This window comes from Oryx dammah, unplaced genomic scaffold, assembly GCF_014754425.2.
Source record: "Oryx dammah isolate SB20612 unplaced genomic scaffold, SCBI_Odam_1.1 HiC_scaffold_16, whole genome shotgun sequence".
Classification (NCBI taxonomy): Eukaryota; Metazoa; Chordata; class Mammalia; order Artiodactyla; family Bovidae; genus Oryx; species Oryx dammah.
Window position 1 is genome coordinate 4,148,838 of NW_024070200.1, and position 14,913 is coordinate 4,163,750.

General features: G+C 44.6%; 1 long non-coding RNA gene across 6 annotated transcripts in view; it reads right to left on the bottom strand.

Annotated features, from left to right (window-relative positions):
* Positions 1-14,913, bottom strand: part of LOC120875186 — a 63,472-nt gene that overhangs the window by 28,568 nt on the left and 19,991 nt on the right. For 5 of the 6 annotated variants that reach the window (XR_005723849.1, XR_005723847.1, XR_005723846.1 and 2 more), the window contains one exon: positions 6,167-9,114. This is a non-coding gene — a long non-coding RNA (uncharacterized LOC120875186). The remainder of the gene's footprint in view (positions 1-6,166; positions 9,115-14,913) is intronic. The other variant, XR_005723848.1, reaches the window with a different exon arrangement.

The following is a 14,913-nucleotide window of genomic DNA, read 5'->3' on the forward strand; positions in this document are numbered from 1 at the left end:
AGAATTCTATGGACTGTACAGTCCATGGGGTTGCAAAGAGTCGGACACGACTGAGTTACTTTCACTCACTCACTCCTTCATTAGCTAACAATAATATCACCTACATACCCCAGGAAAGAGTCCAAAATAACACTAACATCTGCCCATAAACTCAACACCCAAAGAATAACAACTAAACGTATTTTTCAAAAATGATATTGGTTGAGACAATCTGATTCAATACTATCTCTTCTCATATCATGAATTCTTAATATTGGCCCATGCTTGATCTTCTTTAGTTAGGTAGTTCTGTGATCAATTATTGTATTTCCATTTTTCCCCTTTCTTAATAAAATTAACAACCAGAACAACACTGACTCTTACATAGAGCTGCCCATAGGCTCTTGATCAACATGTTAAACACCCTGGCCCCTTTATTCATTGGAATTCAACTTTACAGAAATGTTTCAAGAATAACTGATATCTCATTATGCACTCTCATTATTGGTGGTTATCTCACTCTATCTCTTTGTCTTCATTAAATAATGTTTATTTATTTACTCATTATTGCCTCATTAATAAAAGGATCTACACCTAAGATCTATCAAAGCCTGTATTCCTAACTTCAGTGACAATCTCGTATCCTACCAAAGCTGTAAATTAGGTTTGTTTCTAAAAACCTCAGCGTTATAGGGGTTAGTCAAAATCCTTGGTTTGAACACCTCAGAGTACTCATCACTGATCTAGGCCTGAGTCATTCTTCTTTCATTTATACACTTATTAATTCATTCATTGATTGATTAATAATGAATCAATATCCTTCAATAACCATAAAGCAAGACTTTAAGAACATTACTAACTTCTGGGTTTTGCTCATTTCTCTCAGAACTAAAACACTGTATCTATAAGGGACCTCACTGTGGGATTTCATGCAAATCCACACTCATAATGGCAATTCTTGGTTCTTTAATGTTTCTTGAATTTGTTTGGATTTTAAATGTGCAACAAAACAATCCAGGAACACCTTATTTTACTTCACTAACAATTTTCCAACTCAATAGTCTCAACTAACTTTAGATTAAAAGTCTAAATCTTTATTCCCAGCAGAATGTGTAAATCAACCATGGTAAGATAAATAAAGTGAAATAGAAACAACTGTAAAATGAATGAAACATCTTCTTTTATCTTGTCTTTTAATGGACCTCAGTCATTCAAAGTTGGGCTAATCTGGGACTTCCCTAGTGGTCCAGTGATTAAGACTGTGAACTTCCACCAAAGAGCCCATGGGTTCAATTGCTGGTCAGAGAACTAAGACCCCACAAGCCTTGAGCATAGCCAATAAATAAATAAATAAAATTGAAAGAAAAACAAAGTCAAGTGTATCTAAAAGTTTGTTCCCTGCACATTTCACCAGTATTCATTCTGGATACTTTTTATGTATTTATCTATCTATTATTTAATTTGATTAGTTATGAATTAATATAATCCTGTGTCTATTGTTTGAAAGATAATTGACAAGAGTAAATCAAAGCTCACACAACTCAATATCATAAAAACACACAACCCCCCAAAAATAGACAAAAGATTTGAGTTTCCAAGTTCATTCCAAGTTCCAAGTTTCCAAAGAAAACATACATATGGCTGACAGGTATATGAAAAGATGTTCATATTGCTATCAGAGAAAAGCAAATCAAAATAAGAATGAGGCATCACAGAATGGCTATTATCAAAAAGTCTACAAAAAACAAATGTTAGAGAGGATATGAAAGGAATACAAGCTGCTACAGCCACTATGGAAAACAGTATGGAGCTTCCTTTAAAAACTAAAAATAAAACTACCATATTATCCAACAATTCAAGTCCTAGGATATATCTGGTAAAAAATGAAAATATTAACTCAAAAAGATAGTTGCACCCCAATGTTCATAGCAGTCCTGTTTATAATAGCCAAGATACAGAAGCAACCCAAGTCTCCAGTAACAGACAAATGGATAAAGAAATTTTTATATATACATATATGTTAAAATGTATATATATATATACATATGTATATTTTATATGTGTGTGTATATATATAATGGTATATTGAAAGTGAAAGTTGCTTAGTCGTGTCTGACTCTTTGTGACCCCCATGGACTATACCATCCATGGAATTCTCCAGGCCAGAATACTGGAGTGGGTAGCCTCTCCCTTCTCCAGAGGATCTTCCTAACCCAGGGATCAAACCTAAGTCTTCTACATTGCAGGTGGATTCTTTACCAGCTGAGGCACAAGGGAAATCCAAGAATACCAGAGTGGGTAGCCTATCCCTTCTCCAGCATATCTTCCTGAACCAGGAATTGAACTGGGGTCTCCTGTACTGCATGCAGATTCTTTACCAACTGAGCTATCAGGGAAGCCCCACTACTCAGTCATAAAAAAAGAATGAATTTCTGCCATTTAAAGCCATGCAGATGAACCTAAAGAATAGTATGCTTAGTGAAATATGTCAGGCAGAGAAAGACAAAACCTGTATGATAAAACTTAGGTGTGGAAATAAGGAATAATATGAGTAAATGTATATGCAAAACAGAAACAGATAATAGAGAACAAACCTATGGATATATTTAAAGCATTGTATTCCTAGGTGGCAAAGTAGTAAGGAATCTGCCTACGAATGTAGAGGACACAAGAGACACATGTTCAAGCCGTTGGTCAGGAAGATCCCCTGGAGAAGGAAATGGGAACCCGCTCTGTACCCTTGCCAGGAAAATTTCATGGACAGAGGAGCCTGGCAGCTACAGTCAACAGGATTGCACAGTTGGACACAACCGAGCACACGTGCAATGTCCAAGCAGAGGCTTTAAAAGGTACAGAGGTGGTTTTGCTTGGCCTCTGGAGTTTCAGGTTTTCACTATGAGACAACCATGACCCAGACACTATACCTCCTTCATCTCAGGACTTGGAATAAGAAGGCAAAAAAAAAAAAAAATGAATAAGAAGGTAAGAAGTGAAGTCAACCCACAGCCTAGAGCACAAATGCTGCTGCAAGACACCTATGTTAGAAATAAACACTACTATTGCTGTGATGATTGTTATTCTGTGGGCCAGTGAAATTGTGGGCTACTTGTTACGCAGCGCTATCGCAACAATGACTAACTCATACATTTCCTCCCTTTTATTTTTAAGAATTGATTCATGAATTGTTTTTTTATAATATAGTCAGTGAAGTCACACGAAGGTACCATCAAACCTAACAAAAACTCTACTGTCTATCCATCTCAGCAATTTGTTGTTGTTTCCTCAGTTGTGTTTCACTCTTTTGTAACCACATGGACTCTAGCCTGCCACGTTCCTCTGTCCATGGGATTTCTCAGTAATGTATGTATATATACTAGGCATGGATATAAAAGGTGGCTAAATCTTTGCAATTCTTACCCATAAACTCTTACTCTATGAAATTAGCTTCAACTCTACAGAAAGGTATTAATACAAATATTTGCTTCATGATATACTTTCTTCTTTGGCCCTTGTTCAGTTCTCTACATACTGACAATTAGTAACACCTGTCTGAACGTTTCTCACCAACAAATGTAAAGGAGACCTTTTATTTATGGACAACAGTTACTATTAACATGTTAACTACAAACGTTGGTACACGGCATATTCTCTTCTTTGCATTATACATGGAGTCTCTATTATTTATTACTCATTTTTTTGAAATAAACAATATTACAATGAGTATCTGCAAAACAACTCTTCAACCTACCAACTACAAGCTTAACAATAACTGCTTGATACTCTCTTACCAAAATACACAAACCTTCAACGTTACAGAAATGTTCACATAAACTTCGGGGCATGCATTCAAAGTATACTTAATAGTTGATAAAATAAATGAATAAGCCTATGTCTATTTTTCATGAACAAAAGACTTTTTTGCCAGTGAATCTCAGCCATGCAGAACTGGATTAATTATCATCTTTTCCACACGGTACATTTTCATCTCTGGCATATAATTAACCCTCTTTTATTAATTTATGTATTTAATTATTCATACGTAATATTCAAGAAATTCTCATTAACTAACCACCCAATGCAACTAATAGAGTAGCCATTATCCATATATGATTATTTAAATTTAAATTAATAAAAATAAAGTAAAATTAAAAATTCAGTTCTCCCTCCTCATTAACCACATTTCAAGTGCTCACTAGTCAATGTGGGTAGTGGCTACCATATTGAACAGAACAAATTACAGATCATGTCCATCAGCGCAGAAATTTCTATTGGACATAAAATACATTCTTTACCTGTAGCTAATAGGCTAGAACTGTTTCTAATGAAGCTAAATGGGACTGATCATAATTCTTTATCATTGGTCTATGCTGATTCTCCTTGGTTTTGATCATCTCTAAAAGTGTTTTAATTAACATCCATAAATCCAATCTCTGACTCCACAGGTAGAACACCAACACTGTCTTTCATCTCCGTTTGTGTTCCTTGCTCAATGAGTTAATAGCCTAAATCTTTATCCATGGACGGCTGTTTAAAAAAGCTAAGCACATGCACACCATGCAATACAAAAGAGCTGGTAAGAGGAATGAAACGTGCTAGGTTATGGTAGTCAAAGCATAGAACTGAATTCACTGTGATCCGGTCATCTTTGGGTCGGTCTCATCACCAGTCTACATTTTGGATATTCTGTATCTTATATGTTTATTATGGGTTTCCCTCATGGCTCAGATGGTAAAGAATCTGCCTGAAATTCAGGAGATCTGGTAAACAAATAAATACATTTATTAATTTTTTTTAGCACTGAAGTTAACATCCAACACACCATCGTGCAAGAACGGGAATACTGAAATCTGCTCCTTAACCATCCTTTAAATGGACCTGGGATGTACAGAATCGTTGTTTTAGTTGATAAGTCTTGTCTGACTCTTTTGCAACCCCCTGCACTATAGCCAGTTAGGTTCCTCTGTTCGTGGGACTTCCCAGGCAAGAATATTTGAGTGGATTGCCATTTCCTTTTCCAGGGAATCTTCCCAATCCCAGGATGGAACCCATGTGTATTGGCAAGCAGTGCCTTTACCACGTGAGCCACCAGGGAAGGCCCATGTACAGAATCAGAAAAATTTTAATTCTGGAATAATTATTACTATTATTAGTGACTCATGCTTGCCCTCTCACTTTATTCATTAATTTGTTCATTCATTCATTTACTTACTTATGAACACCCTTAAACCACTGTCTAGCTGAAGATTTAAGAACATCAACTATTACCTACATTTTCTTTGCCTTATCCTTATCACCCAAATAAGAGCCAGAATTCTCATAAAAACCGCATAATTAAATAAACTATGCTGTGTCTATTTCATGCAACAGAAAGCAACTTTTTAAAAGAATGAACAGCCTGGATCATTCTTAATGAGTCTCACTTGTGTAGAATTGATCAGCCTTAGTTTATGAAACATTATCCTCACTGCTCTGTGCTTTGTCCTTTTAAATTTTATGTATCCCTTTAAAACAAACAATAAAAGGACACTCATGAATCTAACCCAAAATATAATAAGCTACCAATTCTTTTCATTTCTATGTGTATCTCTCACTGAGTTAACAGTCTAAACTTCACCAAGAGGAAAGTGTTGCTAAAACCATAGTACAGAATAGTAGAATGCTACTAAAATAAATGAAATAGCATATTTTTGTTTCCACGTCCTTCAAATTTGCAGAACTGTGTAGTCCTAAATCTTGGGTCATGCTATATCATCTTCTTTAGTCCATGATTTCACTAATTTTGATTTTACTAATATAAACACCCATTTCTTTATAATAAATCAATAAACATATAAGAACACACTATTCATCCCAAGGCTAAGGGAAAGTAACATTTATATAAACATATATATTATTAATGTATAATATCATCACACATATATATACATAAATTAACATAATGATCCACATATATAATTACTTTTTTATTTGCTCATTTCTTACAGAGGGAACAGCCCAGTTACATTATTTCTTAATTCAGTGACAGGCCAAATGAAGAGTCCTCATCCTGAGTTCAGGACAGTGTCTCATTCACTGGTCTATGCTTGGCCATCTTTGGTTTTATTTGTGCCCATTCATGTTCAATAGCGCATATGCACCCATCAACCAGCCACCCAACCATAAAACAACACCACTAACCATCACTCACAGTGGCTGGTCCATGGCTCATTTCCCACAGAGGTCACAGCCAAGGTCTTCATCAACAGTGTCATCAGACCCACTCTGGGGCCTCCATGCTGTGGAACACAAGGCAGATATTTGAAACGGTGAAACAACCCAGATCTTCTCTAACGGTCTTCGGGTGAGCAGCACAGAATTAATCACCATCTTCAGTTCCTCACACATTCTCACCACTGGCCCAATATGGCTCTCATCGTACATATTTTCCATCTAATAATTGTATTTATTACAATAAATGTGCATGAATTCACCACCCTAATCAAAAACAAGCACAGTGACTGCGACAAACATCCGCCTCTATGCTTCTTCCTTACAGAAGAACCAGCCCTGATCTTCCTAACGACTCAGCTGGGCTGAACTGTGATACTAATGATCTTTGACTCCAGACATATTCCCATCCTTGTTTCCTGGCTGTCGTTTTCTTGTTTTCACTTAGTTTTTTGAAATACAAGCACACATGAACTCAGCACTAATCCACAACAAAAATATTGATTAGTCCTTACAGACCAGTGCTTCTGATCTACAGAGGTGAGAGTTTCTGTATTGCTGTTTTAAAGAGTCCACAATAGTATAGAAATGGTCTTAAGCCAAAATCCATAAAACGTGATCTTTGGTGGCCCACTCTTGGCTCTCATCCTGGCGTGTATTTTATTTACTCATCTAATTCACTCCTAATAATGTATCAAAAACACCTGAAGCCACCATTCAGCCCAAGACTGGTGACTATTCTAGCTACCTGTAGACACACCTCCTACCCACAGTCCCAACAGCCTAAAACTTACTGGGTATTTGCTTTGTTATTTTTTAGTAACTACTGTTGGGTAGAACTAAATTAGTCATAACGCTTGTTTGAAAGCTCGGTCATCAGTGTGCTTGCTTGGCTCTCTTTAATTCGATTGGTGCATTTATTCACTTGTACAATAACTACGCAGCAAACACTCACTAGTGCCTGCTTTTATCTGTCTACACCTCCCTTCCCGCAGCCAAGATCTCTTCTGGCGTACAAACCCCAGTGTGCCCATGCTATGCAACGCAAACCCCCATGAAAAAGAAGAAAACAGCCCAGACCTTTTTGCGTGTTAATGCCAGGTTAGCAGACCTGGGTTAATCATCACCTTTTCTGCAGACTCATTTTCACAACTGTGTTACTCAAGGCGATTATTTCTTTATTCTTTGTTTGTTGTTTTTTTTTTTAATAATACAATGAAGGACCACAAACCACTCTGATCTCTTTTTCACATCCCTCGGTTGTGAAGAATTAACTACAATCCTTGGTTCATGACCCCCTCTCCTCCTGATGCCCCTCGTACTTTACTGACTACGCAAAGCAGTGCAGTAACCATGCAGGGGCCACACCTTCAGCGCCTCCCCTCTTAGTTCTCTGCTGCCCTCTACCTTAAACAAGGACCCCCAAATCCCCTGTGTCCTCTTCCCTTCCCCTTTCACACATGTAAAATTTTACCACATATGTATTCTTAGAAAGTATTTTCCACAGTTCAGTGGCTGGCTGGGCCTCTGCAGGGCCTGTGTCAAGGGGGAGAATTAAATCTACACAATGGACTTCCGAGCACCCCATCAAGGGCTGGTAAAGGGACCGGAAGCTCTTTATCTGTGCTCGCAGTCACGAGGCAGTGTGGCCCAGGGGCTGAGGCACATACTCTGGTGCCACACTGCCTGCCTCCACACCCAGCCTCCAGTCTTGGCTAGCTGGGCCACAGCGGGAAAGTGAACTGACCTCTCTATGCCCGTTTTCCCCGCCCGCAGTCACAGCAGCAGTCCCCAAGCAGCATGAGCTATTCTCTGCATGCCAAAGTCAGCCGGGGAACCCACCCCTCCCCTCCCCAGCTCTGAGCCCCTGCCCCACATCTTTCTTCAGTCTGCAGCAGCTGTGGTGCTAGACAGACAGACAGACCAGGTTCCACCCCAGCAGGCACTCGAGAGCGGTGTAACTGCAGAGACGTGACCTGGCTTCTCTGCCTTGTGCCCCAGACTCGTGCGACCGGTCGACTGCGGACAGCGACACTCGTGAGGGTCCAGTGCGGGGGTGCGTGGGACCACAGACCTTTCCGCAAGCGGCTTCCACCCTGCGCTCACCCCGCCCCTCCCCCGCCCCCCCGTCGCCCACCCCGCGGGTCCAACACCCCCGATCTGATTAGAGAAACGAGTGATCTCGATGCTCAGGCCAAGCCGAGGGTTTCCGAAAGGATGGGCCTCGGGCCGGAAATTGTTGGGATCTGTTCTTTTTTGGACCCGGCATCAAAGCTTAAACAAGTGCCCTGGAAAACAGAAATCCAACTAAGGGAAGCACTTTGTAAAACTAAAATTCATTTCATGAAATGGGCCTGCCTTCGGGGGAGTCCATGCCCTGAGATTCTTGATGTTCGCATTGTTTCCCAGAAACCAAACAACCATGACCTTAGTGACAAGATACAGCCAGCTTCCTTCCTGCCCTCCCAGATTGGCCTGCTGGGAGCCCCCAACATGCTGGCCCCAGAGCAACTCTGAGGCATGAAAAATAAAAAGTACAATGACAAGTTAAAACATATTCTAACATGTTCATATGTTAAAACATATGCAGTTGTGCATATGATGTAATATATACACACAAACACACCCACATGGGGACCTACATAAGGAAGTCATGGGAAGACCCCTAGATGGGGATCCCGACCCAGGCTCCTGCCTCTGCCTTGACCCCACCTCGGGGTACTGGGCACTCCCCTTGCTGAACCTCAGGGGTCAGTGATCTCCCGGGCTTCCCTCCCTCCCAGAGGGTGTGGAAATGAAAAGCATAAAGTTCAAGTGCAAGTTTCCTCGAAGAGACAGAGGACGGTTAACGCTGTACCTCCTGCCCTGGTGTGTGGCGTCCGCAGCATGCCTTCGCGTACAATGTCCCATCTTCTCTTCACAACGGTCCTGTGAATAAGACACGATCATCGCAGTGAGCCAACATTTACTGGATGGACACTCTCCACCAGGCACCATGCTGCCTACTTTGCAGTCATTGACAGTGCTCTGGGATGAGAACAATTCAACAGCATCTTTCTTTTTTCCTCAAAAAAAAGTTTTGAGCACGTGCTTGGTGCCAGATACAGGCCAGGGAAGACAACAATGAATGAAACAGACAAAAATCTGAGAGCTAACATCCTTGCAGGTGGAGACAGGAACAGATAATATTCAAAATAAGTACAATATGCAGTTTATAAGATGCAGGGGTGGACAGGAAGCAGGGAAAAGAATGAGAGAAAACAAGAGGGAATTCCCTGGAGGTCCAGTAGTTAGGACTCCATGCTTCCAGTGCTGGGGATCCATGTTCAATCCCTGGTGAGGGAACTAAGATCCCACAAGCCACATAGCATGGCCAAAAGAAAGAAGAAAACACCCAGGAGGAGAAAGTCTCACTGAGAAGGTGATATCTGAGCAAAGGCATGATTAGTCCCATTTAACACACGAGGAAACAGAGCCTCGGAGAAGTTAAGTGACTTACAAGTGGTCACACAGCTAGCAGGACGCTGGCAGCCAGGGTGGTGAGTCTGGCCTCAGCCTGCCTTAATCATGTAACCCCAGTGCCTCATTTCTGCAGTAGCTCTTGCTCTCTGCTATCCAACTGTCAGCCCATAAAGTGAGTGCGTGCATGCACGTGTGGTCCTATAGCAGGGCTCATCTCCCCTGCCACACAGGCATCTCCAGGATGTACTAAGAGTCCTGGACAAACGAGCGAACCTTCTTGGAGGGAGATGGCAGTGGTTGACCGCATGGAACGCGCATGGATTCCAGGATCAGGTCATCCTGAGAAAATATGCCCAGCATGGCCCAGCCAGTCAGCAGAGATGCTAAACCCATCTCTTACCACATGGTTGTTAGGGCATCCAAATGCATTCGCTCCCCCTGGTGCCACCCCACACGCAGCCACACGCCACCTAGGCTTAAGTTGCAAATGTTCTGCCCAGGAATGGGAGGAGGTCACCCATCCTCGTGTCTCACATGGTGTGAGACTCAACTGGAACCATTCTTTGTGCCAACTGGCCAACCTCAAAACACCAAACAAGAAACAAGTCTAATGTGGCTATTTTCTAGGCTCCCCTGCACCTCCCCCCGCCCCCCCCCAAAAAAAACATGTACTGAAAGAAGTTTGGTGAGAGTACACATGGGAAACTTGCCCACTGCTTCTAGAAGCCATGAAGCTGAACCAAGACAACTTTATTTCTTCATCTTGCCTTTCACCTACTCAGCTTCTTCTCAGCTCCCATCCAATCTCTCTAAAACTCTCAAGACCCCCAAGAAAATTCCTGCAGGGCAGCTTCACCTATTCCAAGGCTTAAACTTTCGTCAGATGGATCATGTCCATTGGGTACATATAAATCTTGTGTACATAACTAGAAATGAAATCGTCGACGCATATTCATTTTTCTGTTTCACTGACTGCCCTCTCCAAAGGCAAAGGCTCACACACCTCTATGGGTACCTATTCAGCTGCCTGTAAAGTATGGATAAAGATTACCAGTCAGACATGCTAAATGCCATCTCATGGAAAACAGCAATAACAACTGCAATTTTAATTATAATGAAATTTTTATTGCATCCTCACCATATGGGAAACATTGCTCAAAGCACTGTAAGTGTTTGACTCATTTCATCTTTAAGCACCCATTAAGAAAGTACGAACACTACTGGTATTTCCAGACTACAAATGCGGAAACTGAGGCACAGAGGTTAAACACTTTGTCTGAACTCACAAAACTCATCAATGGCAGGGCTGGGATTGAAATCTGAGCATCTGGGGAGTGTGTAACAGGACTTAGCCCCTAAGCAGATTATCAAAACACAACTGCTGGATTTAAGCCAGGTCTTCAGGGACACCACTGATTGCCCCTTCAGCCCCCTGGCTGCTTCCCTCTCTCCTTGCCTTGCACACCTTCTGCCTCTAGAGTCTACCTCTGCTTCCCTGAGCATTCAGTCATAATCGGAGCTAACTTGGATAACTGCATGGCAGGATGTCAATGATAAGTTTGACCCCTACATGTGCGATAATTTAAAGTGAGATCAACCAGAGAAGGAGTCTGGGGGACAGAAGTTTGGCTCCCTGACAGGCCAGGAAGCTGAGTGTGACATGGGTGAACCCCAAGGAGTAGAGATTTTTTTCAGGCGTGGTCAGAGAGAAAAGGAAACAGGAAGACAGTATGGGTTTGGTGGAAGAGCAGACAAGGGATCAAATCCTAGCTCTGCAATTGCCCCCTACATGCTGTGGGGCAAGACATGGGCCGCTTCAAACCTCTGCTTCCTTCTATCTCGACTGAGGACGATAGCTGCTGCAGTGGAGGGCCACTCTGATGACTGAAGACTATGTTGAGCACGGGGTTGGGCTCAGGGCTCGGTCATCCAGGAGAGGCAGTGCAAGGGCAGTGCACTGGCCCTCAGTGCAGCGTGAAAGCAGCCGGGACCGAGAGCTGCAACTGAGCAGCTCGAGCACCACCTCTGGGACTCGGTCCCCACTGCCTGGCAGCCCATCCGTTGCCTGGAGCCCCCTGAGACAGTGACTGTGCTCAGAGGCAGCACAGAAGGCAGGAGCTTTCCCAGCAAGCTCCACTCAGAGGAGACCTCTCTTCACAAATCGAGTGAGCCCTTGGTGTTGGTGAGAAACTGACTGTTCCCCCTCATTTATCCATCCATCCGCCCTCTGCACCTTAATTCACTCCCTCAAATCAACAGCCTTCATCAGCTGGCCAGCCACCCCTCCACCGCTTCATCTTGATGCATCCATCCTTCCGACAGACCTGGGTCGGGATCCTGGGTCCTGCTTCCTAGCCAGTCTCGGACAAGTCACTAACCTCTCCAACTCCTCTCATCTGTGACATAGAGGAACATCAGACGTAGCTGGGGCAACGATTTAAAGAGCGCATGGACATACCAGCAACTGGGCTGAGCAAAGGATCCCAAAACCTTCATTCCCACTGTGTCTACAATGGGCTAGGATTTACGTGGGAAGAAAACCACTGTATCTTGCACGATGTTTTCTAGGAATTATCTGCAATGTTTTTGTGGCGTGCAACCCCCTGTGGCACCTGGAGCTGGGCGGTGGCTAGGGCAAGTGAAGGTGGGGGTCCCTCCTGGACACACAGCAGAGAGTGCCACCTAGTGGGCTGGCAACCTGTGGGGTCCTGAGTGGGTCCCACATTGCAGCAGCTGCTGTCGGCTGTAGGACAACTGAGTTGCAAGCCAGCTGGGAGGTCCCAGCCTCCCTGACTGTAGGCTGCTCTGTTGGGATTTAGTGCACGTACTTTCCTCATCACTCAGAGGGTCTGGACTGCCAGGAGCCTTTTGTTTTGTGGATGATTGCCAACTCTGATTTGCCTACCCCAGCCTCTCTTTAGAGGTTTCCGGGGGGGCTGGGTGGAGGATAATTCTAGCAGCCACTGTTTGCTAGTATGTCTGCTCTGTATTAAATACAGGGCTGGGGGCTTCATGTGCATTATCTCAAATCCTCTCAATGACCCCAGCGGAGACCCAGAATTTGCTCCACTTTCAGTGAGAAAACTGAAGCTTCCTGAGGTCGGGTTACTCCCTTAAGGGGAAAGTAGCTATGCAAACTCCTGGGTTTGTAACTGCACTTAGTTCCTACAATTCCGGTGCCCCCCTTGAAAGTGCAGGAAAGAATCTGGACACTGATTTGAACAAGCCGAGTGTAAAAGAAATTTATGAGTCAGTTGGGGCTATTTGAATGCCGAAAAGCTATTGGATGACATTAAGAAAATGCTGTTAATTTTTTAACTGTGATAATGGCCTTGTGGTTATGTTTGCAAAACAGAAAAGAGTCCTTCTTTGTTAGAGATGCATACTGACAAATGCTGGAGGAAAAGGTATGGTGTCTGAATTTGCTTCAGGAGTCTGGGGGCAAGTGGGAGTAGTGGAAGGACAGGATGGAGTCTGGATGGAAGGAGAGGGGCTGGAAGTTGTTGGCCTGCAGCAGTAGGAAAACGGCAAATTGTGATGAAAACAGGTTACCATTTTCTCCACTTTTATGTTGTTGGAAAGTAATCGTAATCAAAGGTTTTTAAAATCAACATGTAAAAACAGAGCGCAGTAGTCATGAAATGAAGATAATAATAATAAACAATATCTTAAAGTGCAGGAGCCAAGGAAGTAGGAGACGCGAAGCCACATAAAAGAGCAAAGGGGTCCAGGGTCTGTCTGAGCTGACTCCTTCCAGTCCCGTAGGGGGCTGACCCACAGGCAAAAAAAAAAAAAAAAAAAGCCTCAAAGTGGAAAGGGGACAAGAGAGAGGCCTGGATGGGTGAAAGCAAGCCATTCTAAGATGGGGAGGTTAAGGAGAAAAAGCACAAGGGTGCAGAGCGAGACACCTACCTGCTACCCCAGTGCCCTACCTCCCAGACCCTCCTACGCACCCCTCCCAGCCACTGCTATATCCCTCAGACCTCCCCATTCTTCCCCGGACACCCAGGGCCATCTGGTCCCTTTCCTAGGCACTCCTGCCCCTCCCCGGCCCCTCTGCCCACCCCCCAGGTCCTCCTAGTACCGTGCACCCTCTTCTGACTCCTAAAGGGCCCGCTGGAGCCTCCCATCTCCACGACAGACCTGGCCACCTAATGACTCCTTCCCTGGGACCAGCTCAGATAGGATTCGGCTATCGAGCTTGTCAAATCTTTTTTCCTTTTTCTTTCCTTGTTTGGCTCTTTGGGGGACAATCAGAGGTGGCTTTGGCCCTCCAGCTGTGTGCCAAGCTGGCCCCACCATCACCAGCCCCTCTGTTCCCCACCCCAGCCCTCCTCTTTCCGGCCAGTGACATCACTGGAAACTCACTGACGCCAGAGCCCAGGTCCACACCAAGCTTCCCAGACCCCTGGGCCCCTCACCTCTGCCCCCCCTTGCCCCCCTCCCGCCTCTCCCCTCTCTGGCCCTCCTGCAGCTGCCAGACTGCAGTCTGCTTCCTGGGCGCCTTAGCATCCTCTGCCCTGCCTGCAAACGCTCCCTCCCTCAGCCTTCCTTCCCCACTTTGGAAAGTGGCCATCGGACCAGCTCCGGGGACCCAGGACCCGGGACCGGGACCCGGGACCCTCCCCCGCAGGCTGCTGCATTGCAGCGAGGTCCTCTCTCGGTGAGGGCGGGGCGCAGACTGCAGCCACCCCCAAGGTAGGGTGAGCCGCCCCTCCCCGGCTGCCCCCATCCCCTGGCGCGCACGGCGCATAAAGGTATCTGGGGCTGGCAAGAAAAATCAAAATCGCCGCCTCCGCAGAAGCCAAACAAAAAAAAACCAAACAGGGCCCCGGTCCCCACGGGTCTGCCTCCCCCTCCTCACTTTCCGGGCTCAAAAATGTGGCCCAGGCAGCCCCCTTGTGGCACTTGGGGGCGCCACAGACGCTCGGCTGGTGTCTGAAGAACTCAGACTGTCTTGATTCCACTGCACCGTGAGTTGGCACAAATCTCAAGTGACCCAACTCCTGCCCAGCTGCAGAGCCGCCTCTCTGAGTGGGGGGCGCAGTTCCCCTCTCCTTCCTCCTGTCCACAGCGCTCCCCGTGGCTCCCTCCCTCCCGGACATGGAAGTCTCCTGTTCTGAATACTGCTCGGAGGAGCAGACAGGTGTCTGTGGATGTGCACTGTGGCCAGGGAGAGAGCTGGAGGGACAGCACGAGAACAGGGGCTCTCCAACAGAGATGATGGGGAAACTGAAGGGCAGGGTGGGCCCCCCGACCTCGTCT